The sequence below is a fragment of the Macaca mulatta genome, chromosome 2 (assembly GCF_049350105.2).
Source record: "Macaca mulatta isolate MMU2019108-1 chromosome 2, T2T-MMU8v2.0, whole genome shotgun sequence".
In the NCBI taxonomy this organism is placed as follows: Eukaryota; Metazoa; Chordata; class Mammalia; order Primates; family Cercopithecidae; genus Macaca; species Macaca mulatta.
This window is the reverse complement of record NC_133407.1, coordinates 130,945,020-130,958,998: the sequence shown is the minus strand read 5'-3', so window position 1 is coordinate 130,958,998 and position 13,979 is coordinate 130,945,020. Positions and strand designations below refer to the sequence as shown.

Genomic DNA, 13,979 nt, shown 5'->3' with positions numbered 1-13,979 from the left:
CACACACATACACAGTATGCATATGGTGTATGTCTTTGTGTGTGTGTGTATATTTCTTTGTTTTTTACTTTATCATGCTGCCTTATGGAGGATTGTTTTTTGAAATATGAAAAGGACTCCTACATGTGTCTTTAAGTCATGTTGTAGGGTAGTTGTGGATTGAGTAGTCCTCTTGAGATTCTCCTTATTCTTCAATATCAAATTAAGAGAGAAAGAAAAATAGTTTTACTTTGTGGTATATGGACCTTTGCAAATCAGTAACAAGAAAATAATCTATTATTTCCCACACCATCCCACACTCATACTTAATAATACTCCTCCTACCACTTTGTTTTTTAGTCTTTCCCTTACTTCTCCTGAAGCCAGAGATGAAAATATAATTTGCCAATATACAGCCAAATTTGTTTTTGGAACACATTGTTCTAGATCATTATCTTTCTCACTTACCACCAGTATGGTATTGTTATAAAACAAAATCACAAACAATTTTCAGGTCAGTACATTTTAGTAAAGTCAATTTATTACGTTACATGTTTTGTAGATGAGATACCTGACTTGTGACAAATGCTTGGACTTATATATGATTGTTAAGTCACTTCAGACTCAATTCAATTTCATTTTCCTTTTTTCACCCAAGTCCATTTTCCCCATTTTTCTCCTGAATTTAGGATGGCAAGTGTCTACTTTATGCCTTGCAAATAAATTGGTTTCTGTGTAATCATGATAATAAATCAAGCCAACTGGGTGCTGCTGCCCATATCAAAGTCTGCAGCTTCCTAATACATGCCAATTAATTCTCTTCATGAAGCAATCAAACCATCCCTGCCTTCCTGGCAGTGTCTTTGATGTTTCCCTCACCTTTTCTTAAACATCTTAAAGAGAAACATGCCTCTGTGAAATGATTGCATGGTTCAGCAGCTTTTGATTTTCAGCTTCCAATTCAATCATGCAACCTGTCGTTCTAATTTTTTTTCACTTCACAATTATCCTATTTCTTTTCCTGCTTGTTTATTATCCACTCTGTGGATCATGTCAATAACAGTTTTTAAATCATTGTAAATTATAATAGTTTGACACTTATTTGGAGAAGCCTCATTTTTGACAAGGAGGAGGAAATTTCATATCATACTGTCATAAATTGGGGGTCAACTCAACATAAATTTCTCTTCTCATTAACATTTGAGAGAGAATGATTCTAATATAAGATTTTAAGAAAACAGTCACTAAGATTTGAGTTTAAATTGTTTCCTCTGGCCTTACTAGCTGTATGAAAGCACAGACCTTCCCAGATAAAGGACCATAATTTTTTGTTAGTATTACGGTTCATGATTTTAGTTACATTTCTCAGAGCTGGAGTCAGACAATTGGACATTCTGATTCACTGTAGTTTGTAAGCCAATTTCTTATGTACCTTCCTAATGAATAGGCAGAACTGTATCTTTTAAGTTCAAAGGAGTAGAAAATCTACATCAGAAGAGACCAGGATAACATCTGACCTGGTGTTCTAAGTGGGGTGTGGTAAGTGTATCTCTTCAGAAAATTACAGACATGATTTAGAGTTATTTTAATTGGTTCCTCTAAACAGGCCATCAACAGACAGTCAGTTTCTTTGTAAATTTAGCTGATGTAAATGGAATGCCAGCATCCTTTCATCACAGGACTGAGTGCCTGGTGATAGAGAACAGAGATGACTGAGCATGCTTTTGTAGTATCAGGAAGCAAGCAACCTAGAAATACTCTTAAATGACATACCATCGTATTCTGACCCTAACATTGTGCAGACCTTTTTTGTTTTTAATCCATGACTTGGCCTAGAGCACACACAACTATTTCAAAGGTTTCACTGAATGCATTTCTTATAACGTTCACCTGTGTGTCTTTATTCCCAACTAGATAGTTCTCTCTCAATACTTTTTTGTTATCCCTGAGTTCCAGGAGAGGTCCAGGCCATTTGTGATTATCCCATGAGGAACAGTTATATGCAGTGGAAGCCCCACCTCTATGGAGGCAGAGATTAATCAGGATGGTATGGGCTTCAGGAACAGAGGTTGGGACAGCAGGCAAGATAGCTCACTGGAAGCAGGACTCAGGGACTTCAAAGATTCTTCCATCTCCAGGGCCCCTGTTCTACCATGGCCAGGAAGGCAGGGATCTTGTGGTTAGCTTTTGGCACTAACTATATTTATATCAGAGAAAGGAAAAATTAGGGATGTGTCATAGCTTTTGTCAGTGAATACTGGCCCTGTCACTTTAGGATTAGGAATTTGCTTTACTGTTCATCAAAACAGCTTAATGTAATGGTGAAAGCGCTTGTCATTAGATAAACCTGTGTTCAAATCCTTGTCTGGCCATTAACTAGCTGCTGATCTTGGCAAACTACTTCAGCTCTCTGAGCCCCAGTTTTCCTGTCTCTAAAAATAGTGGTAATAAAATCATAGCTCATAGGAGTTTGGAAAGGGTTGAATTACTTATATGCCAGGTAAGTGGTGAGTAGCAATAATTGCTGACTACTAATAAGTACTGGTTATAGGTATATAATAAGTACTGGTTAATAGGTACTGGTTTTAGTGTCTTATTTTAATTATCTCATTTAATCCTAGCACCAACCCTGCAAAGGTAGGTACTAATATTATTATCCCCATTTTAAAGATGAAGAAACTGAGGCCCAAAGAAGTTAGCTAATTCACACACCTAGTAAGTGATAGAGCCAGTGCTTTTGTTGCAGAGATCAGAATCAGAACCCTACTCCATGGGTGGAATTTTACAGCTCCTCGAAGTCAGGATCATGTGTTATTTATCTTTGTATCTTATGTCCTCTTTTTGGCCTCAGAAGCTAGAACAGTATTTTGTTGTATCAGATGAGGTCCCACAATATAAAGATTAAAGAATAACTTTCAAACAGCTATAGCCTCAACAATGCAATGGAGGGATGCAATGGGCCACCTTGCAAAGGAGGAAGCTCCCTGTCTTTGAAAAGGTTCAAGCTGCGGCTGGCTGAACCCTCAGGTCCTGCCTAGCTCTAAGATTTTCTGATTCATTCATCTCCCCGGCATGCCCACATTACATAAGGTGCCTTTCTCTGCTGGAGGAAAAGAGGAAAGAGTACACATCCGTGGGTTATGTGTTAAATCATTCAGCCTTCACTCCTACAAAGTAAAATCTCCGACTCAGGATTCTACCTACTGTTACTCTCTACGCTTTACTAAACAATCAGATTTTCATCTCCACTCCTATTTTTAGTTTTGAGAAACTAGTTCAGTTCCTTGTTAAAAAGTATTGTAAGCGTCATGTCGCACCATTATTAAGAAATGTCTTTTACAGTATGAATATAGTGCTAGGTGAGTTTATATAAATTATTCCATATTTGAGAAGGAACCATTTGGTACTTGTTCTGAATACAGTTGTTTAAGAGAAGAAAATTGCAGACAAGCAGTTTTATTCCCTGCCATTTCAAAACCCTTGGCCTTGTCTAGGCAGCTAGCAATGACGACTACCCTGAAGATGAAATTACTGTGGTACTTTCTAAGTACTCGAGTTCTTTAATTATTTCCAATATATTGCCAAATGAAACATTTATGAAAAAGCTTACAATTACACCAAGTATCTTGAAAATTTACTCTTACGTTGGTGAAACATCAAACAGTACAGTGTATGGTAGTACTGTTTTTTTTTTTTCTGTAGACAGGAATTCTCTTTGCTCTTATTTTTCATGACTCATCCTTCCTTAACTCATCTTTCTTATCCTTTGAAATTTTCTTTTCAGAGAATCAAAAAAGCTTTCTTCATCATTTTTTTTTTGTCAATTCACAAGACCTCCACTTTTGAATAGTAGAAATAATGTTGGTTTTTCCACAGGGATTGGTTATAAATTCCTTCTCCACGCCGAAGTACACTGGCCTCTAGTGGATACCTGTCTCAGTTGTAGTTCATCTTGATCTTGCCTTAATTCACTTATTGTAGCACTAAATCACATATTTTAATAATTTTCAATAGTCTATATTAAGGAACACAATCAGAATTTCGGAGGGTTTGAAGTAGATTTTGTCATGAAATTGATTAAACTTTATGTGGATAGTCATATACTTAGCAACGTACTTAACAAATTTAGATTATTTCCTGCAATTTGTTAAGATGTAATTGTGATGTTAATTCCACAGTACTTTTCACTTAACACACATTGCACTTGAAGACTTAAGGCATATGTAACAGATCATTATAGAAATCAGCCCAACTTACTCATGTCAGAGAAATAAGATTCTAATAGGATACCAAATTATCTCATATTCCCTGTACATAGTCCTGATTAAGAAAAAGAAAAGCTAGCATGTTCCAAAGCAGTATTATTATAGTGGGATTTTTTAAGTGTAAAATTTAGGAAAATCACCTGTTTAAAAGTATGAATCTATGTCACTTTTTAGAACTTGCAGTTTAGTATATTTCAGTATGGCAAAGCATTCATTTCAATTTTCATATGTGGTCATTAAATGGTAAAAGCATATTCATGTTTATTCAACAATCTGCCATTAATTTAAGTGTGAAAAATATTTTATTGAAAGAGCTACCTAAATTCTTATTGAAAACTCTGCCTATCAGTGAACCAACAATTCAACCTTGAGTTTATTGATAAGTGACATCTGGTATTGGTTGTAGGTTCGTTCTGCCTCAGGGTCTCTCATGAGGTTGCAGTCAAGAAGTATGCCAGGTTCACTGTCATCTCAAGACTTGATTGATTGGGGCTGGAGGATCAGTCTGCTTCCAAAATGACTCACATGGCAGTTGGTAGGAGGCCTGAGGCCTTGGTTCCTTGCTGGATAGAAGTCTCTTGAGCATTCGTCCTTATGGTATGGCAGTTGGCTTGCCCAGAGCGAGTGATCCAAGAGAGAGAACAAAGAGGAAGGAGGCCCAGTACTCTTCATAACCTGGTCTCAAAAGTCACACACTGTCATGTCCACCATATTCTGCTCATTAGAATGGATAGTGATCCAGTCTAGCCCATGCTCCAGAGGAGGACGATTAAGCTCTACATCTTGAAGAGAAGAACATTAAGGGATTTGTGGGCATATTTTAAAACTATCATGGAAGGAGATCTTCAAGGGAGAATTTGTCTCATGTTTAAGGATTGTGTTGCATCTGGATGTATAGAAAGGACATTTTAAGCTCTGACAAGGATTTGAGCCAAGTTGGCCAGTAGGGTGACTGAAGGTGTTAGAGTGGAAGATTATAGGGCAAACCATATGACACAGTAGATCTGGAGTCACATGAGGGTTTAGGATTACCAAATGTGTGGCTTAGAGGAGTTACCTAATGCCTCTATACTGTATGCCATCTGTAAAATATGGAAAGTAGTTACCTTCTTTACAGGGTCGTGGTGAGATATCAGTAAGTTAGGACATATAAAAGATTTAGGAAGAGCCTGGCATCTAGTAAGTGATTAAGAAGTGATAGCTACTTCAGCCTTAGTATGATTGCTGCCATATGTAAATTCATGCTGTGTAACTCTTCAGTCGTTTTTGTAGCCTGAGAAATCCTACTTGTGTCCTTCTCCAAACTTGCTTGGTTTCTTTTCTATCTTTCTGTCTCTGTAGCTTTATTCTGCATTCCGTCATTCACACATGCAACAGTTTTCCAACCGAATATTTCATTATATGCAGAAATATTTTCAAATTCTGGCCAGGCATGGTGGCTCACACTTGTAATCTCAGTACTTTGGGAGGGCTAAGCAGGAGGATCACTTGAGCCCAGGATTTTGGGACCAGCCTAGGCAACATAGCGAGGCTCCATCTCTACCAAAAACTTTTTTAAAAATTATCTGGGCATGTGGCACATGCCTGTAGTCCCAACTACTCAAGAGCCTGAGGTGGGATTGCTTGAGCCTGGAAGGTCAAGTCTGCAATGAGCTGTGATCGTGACATTGCACTCCAGTCGGGGCAACAGAGCCAAGATCACAGCTCATAAAGAAAAAAGAAATAGAAATTCTCAGATTATTTGAGGGAGAGGGAAAATCTGAAAGTTAGAGAGGGTAGCAACAGTATCAGGAAAGATGCACTGGTTTGGAAAGCATCTTCCAGGATGTTGATACATCTGTGTAGTCATGGGAAATACATAGATTAAGCAGTAAGGACAGATGCTGTTCTCAGATACATTTTGTCTAGTAAGCCTAGTGTGTTTAAAAATCCAGAATTTTGGCTTTTGAAAACTGGAAAGATCTGGGCATAATAGGCCTACATTCCCATGGCAACAATTGGATGGATTGTGTAGCAACTGCCCCTTTTTAAAATGTCCTTGCTGGTATGTCAGAGTATTTTCTGTTGTCTTAATCTAATACCTGTCTACTCATTTACTCACCTGCCTGGCACTGAGTTTGAAACCACATCTTCCAATTAAAATTAACACTCTGCAAGTCAGTTAGTCAATAGAATCTCCCATAAGAAGTACCCCCAACATCAAGGTACTCGATACATCTATAAAAACAGTCATTTGGAACTGTAACATGAAACTGGGATGGAATTCCTGTTCTCAAATCTGCCAAGGCGGACATTAGTCTTCTCAACTAGGTGACAAGAACTTTAGAGTCTAGTTAGATGGCATAGTACGAAAGGGAACTCATGTAGCAGAAATGGGCATTACAGGAAGCATCACCTACTCAAGACAAACAAAAAAATGGGAGATGACCTCAGCTAGCCTTGAGCAACACAGAAGACCATCCAGGTTTCCGGGGTAAGAACTTTGACATGATATTCAAGGCAATCATGAAAATAAAAAGGAAATAAAAAGGTGGCACATCAAGACATTTACAAAAATATTGTTGTCAACCCAAGAAGTTTCTACTTTGATAGGACACACAATAGACATTAAACAGGTTGAAAACTATTTTTTGGATCTAACATATTGGAAAATACATGTTCATGTGATAAACCCATACTGAGAAACATGTGTGATAAGATGGATGAGGTAGGCATCTGCAAGCAGGGACATTTGTCCAGACATTTCAGAGAATAAAGGAGAGTTACAGAGCAGGGAAGACAAAAGGAAGCTCTAGCATATCAGGAAAGCAAATGCTTGTCTACATTGTAGACTTAGGTACTGTGTGTGTATCTGTCTTTACTGAATGCTGCTCAATTCCTAGAAAAGCCATGTGAAATTTGAGAGCTTTAGTTTCCTTCCCCACAGTTTTTCTTGGTTGTTAAGCCATCCTATACATATTCCTTTTGGGAATTTTTTTTGGTTGACTGTTAACAGCTCAATAACACAGTTTAGGCCGGGCGCGGTGGCTCAAGCCTGTAATCCCAGCACTTTGGGAGGCCGAGACGGGCGGATCACGAGGTCAGGAGATCGAGACCATCCTGGCTAACACGGTGAAACCCCGTCTCTACTAAAAAAAATACAAAAAACTAGCCGGGCGCAGTGGCGGGCGCCTGTAGTCCCAGGTACTCGGGAGGCTGAGGCAGGAGAATGGCGTGAACCCGGGAGGCGGAGCTTGCAGTGAGCTGAGATCCGGCCACTGCACTCCAGCCTGCGCGGCAGAGCGAGACTCTGTCTCAAAAAAAAAAAAAAAAAAACACAGTTTATTTGCTTAGTAGAATAGAATAATGTGGCTTTTGAGATAAATGTATGGTGACTACTTGCAGCTGGGTCACTGGCATTTTATGGAAGTTAAACAACGCCTTTTGTTCAAGATTGCAGATCTACATTTTTAAATATTAACCATCTTCTCGAGTTTGTCTCCATGTTACACATGTTCCTTCTTTAGACAGACTAGGAGACCACATGGGGATTCAGTCTTATTGAGCCCATCTTTCATTATGCTGAAAATAAGGATTGCAAGTCACCTTCTTGATGGACTTTCCTTAGTTCTGTTTGTGGCTAATAAACTAAATGAAGCCATTTTAGTGCTGAGAAGCTCGTTTTCACCTGACAAGCCATCATCTGTCATTTATAATGGACAGGACCCAAGATAATAAAGCCTTTAGCTTGTTTTCCTTTTTCTGCCTTTAACTGGGGTGTAGATCCAGACAGCTAATGAGCAACAATCTCAGATTCTTAGGTATTAGCCATGTCCCAAAAAGAGCCAAGGAAAGAAATGTTTGTGATAATACTCATTTAATGGCTTGTGCTGACAATGTGCAGATTTATTTGACTTTTATTTCATTGTGTAACCCATGACCATGGTTATCTTGTGGAGAGGGGGTAACTGAAAAAAATATTAACCTTCCAGTTCTAGAAGGTTGAATGGATTTTCCCAAAAGCAAGCTGGGTTGGTCAGAATGGCACATTATCAGTCTTAAAAGGAAACAATGGCACACTCATCTCACAGTATATGGAGGAAAGTTTACTTTTTAAAATATTGATAATGACGGTGTATGTGGGGTTAAGGGAACCTGGGCTGGCAGCCTGGGATCGCTTCTGTCCCAAAGCTGAAAGAGAGAGAAGGAGGTGACTACTTGACCAGAAGAGAATATCCTGTAATGAAGACTTTCCTGAGATGCTCAGATACCTTCTGTGGAGGAAACAGCCACCCAAGACAATCATACTGGGAGGGATGGGGGAATAAATGCCCCAGATTCCCTTTCCTCCTGCCAGGGTTCCCCAGATGTCAGATCCAAAAGGAACCCGTTAATCTGTTCTCTCTAGTCAGCTTCCCAGGTCCAAGAGGAGGTTGCAAAAGAGTGGAGAGGATCTGGAGAGGCCCCTGACAATTCTGCAGCACAGCTAGGTCCCAAATCATGATGTTTTGATAGTCTGTTTAACATGTGCCTCAGAGAATAGAATATTCTGGAATCCTTTTGGAAAAGGAGTCTAATAGCTAGAGAACTCTTCGAGGTCCACGAAAAGTTAACCATGGATGAGAGAAGGTGTGGCCAATCAATGATTTAGACACTTTGAGGTAGAAAGCATTTTGTTCAATTCCTTACTTAACAGGCTGTGGGGGAGTGCTCTGCCAATGTAGTTTGTAATTTGCTCCAGACGTGGTATACTGACATTTGCTGAACAGCTAAATAAATAGATCTGAGTTCCACACAACAGATAACAGCAAGGTCAGACAGTGATATTAGTAATTTTATAATATTATCTACAGCTGAGAATGTTTTTTGGCAACAGTGACACTTGATACTGCTGGTCAGTGTAGAATGAATTCTACAAGATTCCATTCCTCCTGATATTAAATATTACCGGGCACCAGCCCTGCCCAGGCATTTCAGAGGAGCCTTAATTCAAATGGGATGTTGATTTTTATAATAAATGTTATAACTTTCTTGCATTATTGTTTATTTGGTTTTCCTCTTAATTCACCTGAATTTAAGTTTGAGATATTAATGAATTTTTTCAGCAGTGACTGAAAATTCTGAAATTTCAGAATTTAAGATTCTGAGTGTGAGGTTTGGCATTAGAGTCATTTTACTGGAATGAACTTGGTGGGGATTTGGGGAAATGAAGTGGAAACTTGTTTTTGTAAAGAAATTTGGCAGTAAATTGCCTTTCACAAATATACTAGTGAGATTTGTAATGAATAAAACATGTATGTGTTTTAAAAATACTTTTACTTAAAATAATTTTAATATAAATTTTAGCCTATAAGAAATAGCTTATAGATCACTGATATCTTCGCTGGAATTTTATGTTTTTACTCTTTCCAGCCAGATATTTATCCACTAGGATTTTGATATGAATCTTTATCAACCCCTTATTTTTCCAGAAAACTAAATGATCAAATAGGTTTATTTGAACAGATGCCTAAAACCTCACAGAATCATTAGATTCCACCTTTGTTTTACATTAGATTTGTTATTTACAGAAACAGTGGGTTTTGCCATTAACTAACTTTGTCTTCATTTCTCTGTGGTGTGAAGTGTGAATCTGTGTGGTCCTAAGTTTTGGTTCTCTCTGCTTGGCTATTTTTTTTTTTCTAATTGATGTTAATCACAAATAAAGGAGAAGAAAGCACTCATGGAAATATTTTTTTTCCCTCTTGCTTGTAGGGACAGTAACCCTGTGGAGACTGATATGTTGCAATGATAGATGGATAGACATCCTGTTTATAGATTAATAAATGGGTCCTTCACCAAGTTGCCAATTTTATGGGTGTTCTCTATATTAACCCTCCAACAAATGATGATGGATATTTACATGCATCAAGATGACATAAGTCTGAGATGATTGGACAAAATGTGGCTCAGAAAGAATGTGCCAATAAATATTCTTAATCTGCACCAATGTAACTCCCATTACAAATGAAATATAGATATTGCATTATAAGCAATGAGTATCCTGCTTTGAAAGCAATTATCTGTTAAGCTGGAAAGACAGTTTTGTAACCAAATATTTCTGAACAGTCAATTCTAATAGCTGATTTGTTAAGAGAGAATTATATACCTCTTTTTTGAAGTCTTTTGATGCCCTTTTATGAAATAGTATGACCAAAATCTCTTTGCTCTATTTTTTTTTAGCTTTGAATATCTCTGTGGCCAAATTATACATTATGGTAGTTTTTGCATGATTTATTTTAAACACACAGCACTCAAAAAAGAACCTTGCATTTGCCATTCTAAATGTCCAAGTGGTTTTTGTTTTGTAATCATGACAATGGTTCTGATTCTCAGTTCAGAAGGATATGGGAACTATTGCTGGAAAAAGTAGAAACTGTGTTTGTGCTATTCCCCCAAATTTCTGTGCCCTTCAGTCCGTTTAACTCCTTGTCTCCTGTTCCTATTTATAATGCCAATCAATATTTCCGTCTTTAGATTTTTCTTCTTCCGAAAATCCTGTTAATACCTGACTTAACCACTACTACCCTGTCTGCTGACAACTACAGAAGCATTTATATGCCACCCTTGGCCTGACCAGGGCCTTTGTAGTTGCTATTCTTGATTGTGAAAGGCTTCTACTTTTGTAGATACTATAACTTTGACCTAAATGATGAAATGATTAGCATCTATGTAAAGAAGGACCCTAGATCTCTGTGCCACCTAATCACAAATATACCAGCTCCTACACACCTTTTCTGACAGCTCTCTGCAGATCACATTTCCAACCCATTGACGCTTTTGCAGAAAATGACTAAATTAAAGTGTTATAACTTAGAACACAGATGGTCTGCTAAAGCTCACATTAAGCTAGAATCCAAATTATTTGACCAGAAGATTTTTTCAAGGAGCATTACTTAGGTCTAATACTCCATAGAATATACTTTGGAGAAGTTTGATTTAAGGAAACAGGTCCTTGTTTTGGGAGGAAGTATGGCTTTATAATTTATATGGTGCAGTATTCACATTAGTTTTTAACCTGTTAAGCTATACCAGTATTCCTAATGGAAGATGTCTTCATTCTCTTTAGAGCTGGAAGTCTATATTTAAATTTTTTGCTTTACATATACCTAAACCTACATAATTAATATATTCTTGGTGGTTATGCAGGATGTGAATTGGATTTCTTTACTGCCTGATCTTTTCTTTGTAAAAATTATTAAAGGAGGGGCAATGTTGACAGGCTACACCGTTAGTTATAATTATGTGTAATTAATATGTGTCATGTAACTCCAAAGTTAAGGAAACAAATATATTATACACTTGCATTGACTCTTTCCTCCACTTCCGTGACAGACATTGTTAACAGGTCAAAGATCTCTGCCATGGAACTAGAATGTGCCCCCATCATCATTCTCCGAGCAGCCACGTACAGAGTTACCATGCCTTCCAGTGGCCATTCCACTGCCTGATATCTAAAATCTGTATTGATGATGATGTCTCACCATTAGAATTTTTATGACCGTAATTTCAAAGAGTATTAGTGGCAACAGTATAAATTTCAGTGTTTCAGAAATGGGGAGGAGGAGCTATCAGTCTGCAGAGAGAGGTCTTGTTAGGAACATCTGTTTCAGCTCAGGACAGAGTTTAGTGTTTGAAGGCCAGGCCCCACTCTTGTACCTTCATGACCCCTCCCCAGCCCCATCTAACTAGGAAATGCAAACCATGAGCTCTGGACAACTCTTTTATCAGTAAACAGGAAATATCTTTATTTGTAAAGAACTAAAACCCATTGGTCCACAAACCTATAAAAGATATCTTACAAATCAAAAGATTGATTTTAATTCAGCAGCAAAATTTGAAAGCAAGAAATACTTGGGCACCAGAATACAGGACTCAGAAGCATGTCCTTGAAGCTTGGAAATAGGACCAACATGGAGCTGGAACTCTTGACTAATCTTGGGAGTCTCTGATTATAGAGAGACTACCAGAGGGAGTGGAAAGAACATGGACTTTACAGTAAGACTGACTTAGTTTAAATCTTGACTCCATTGCCTACTGCTGTGTGACGTTTAAGCTCATTGAGTTTGTTTATTTACCAGGGAAAGTTGAAATACATAATTTCTAGCACCTAGGAAAATTAACACTCAATAAACCTTAATCCTCCATACAATTTTGCTTATTCTAGCAAGGAGTAAATTATAGAATGTAAGTAAAGTGAAGAATATAGGAAGAAGAGAATAAACAGAGTAAGGACAGATTAGAGTCCAATTAGACCCATTTCCCTAGGTTCACCTGACTGCTGTCAGAGGTCAACCTGAATGGAAACTTGACTCTCCAACAAGTTACTGTCCCCAGAGGATCTATCCATAAGATGTCGTTTCCATGCTCTCAGTTCAGAGAAGTTGGAATAAAATGATGGGTTCATCTCAACTGATGAATTTAAAATTCCCAAATCTTGTTTTGTATTAAGGGTGTTGTATAAGACATTTCCTTTTGATTTTGAGATTTTCGGGCAGGATCGTGGACTCACTAAAATTATTTCTTTTTTCCTTGGAAGAAATTAAAAGGGCAGAGTGGGAGGGTATCTTTCGAGGAATGCTATTTTTCACATGTCAATTTTAGCTATTTTGGAGGTATATGAATTGCTTTATTCCAAGGATCGTGGCATTTGAATTCATACGAAAGAAAATAATTTCAAACTCCAAGAATATACCAAAGGTAGAAATGTGAGCCTGAGCAGCTTGCCAGAATTTCAGCAGAAGGCAAATCTGGTCCCAATCGAACCAATCTGTTGGTTTATTTGTATTATTACAATAAAGCCCAAGATTGAATTCCTCACCTGAATCACTTCCTTATTGACTGAATCCATTTAGACTCCCCTCTAATTTAGCAGAGTATTTTTTATTAAAGCCAGGCATACAAACATCAATTATCCAAGCTGCATCTCATTTCCTTCACCATTTATTTTCCTTCGTTGGCTGCCAATGGATTAGAAGACATGATTAGAATTCATCAGGAAAATAAAAACAACAAAAAAGAAAGAAAAACAGTTTCACAAAAACAGATGCTTAAACAAGAGCAACAACGTTCAGAATTAAAATAGCTTGTGATTTTTTTTAAAGTCCTTATCTTGACTAATATAAACATGCTTGCTTGATTTTTATCAACCTCGTGCTGCTGCAGTGGGACTAAATTAGCATTCCTGATTGGAATAGGAAAAGACAAAACCTAATAGTTGCACTTACTGTGCTTCTTGTATATGCTACAGTATTTCTAAATACAATGCAGTACTTAACTATTTGCAATAACCATTGCCAAGTGGCTGACTTACTGTGAAAGTTTTCTATTTGTTCACTTCCAGTCAATGTCAGGGAGGAAAAAAGAACAAAACAGAGGCTTTCCTTCTATGAACTTGTTAAGGTAACAGGTTTTGTTTTAAAGGAATGTTATTAAAGTTGGTTGGACTCCTTTATGTAATTGGCCACCACTACTTCCTGGGTACCTTAGTGTTATCAGTGATGGCAAGAAAATAACACAACAAAGAGAGACAACGTAATGTCTGAAAAGTGTTATCAAAGATACATCAAATGACACAAAGAAGGAGGGGTGATGGAATACTTGCGGTGAATTTGAGGGGAAATGAACCAAGTCACATCTATGTCAGGTTGGCAAACTATGATCTGTGGGCCAAATCTGACCCACCACTTGTTTTTGTAAATAAAGTTTTATTGGAAT

At 37.7% G+C, this 13,979-nt stretch overlaps 1 protein-coding gene across 2 annotated transcripts in view; it reads left to right on the top strand.

The window, feature by feature from the left end:
• SUCLG2 (succinate-CoA ligase GDP-forming subunit beta) overlaps positions 1-13,979 on the top strand; it is a 277,798-nt gene that overhangs the window by 237,128 nt on the left and 26,691 nt on the right.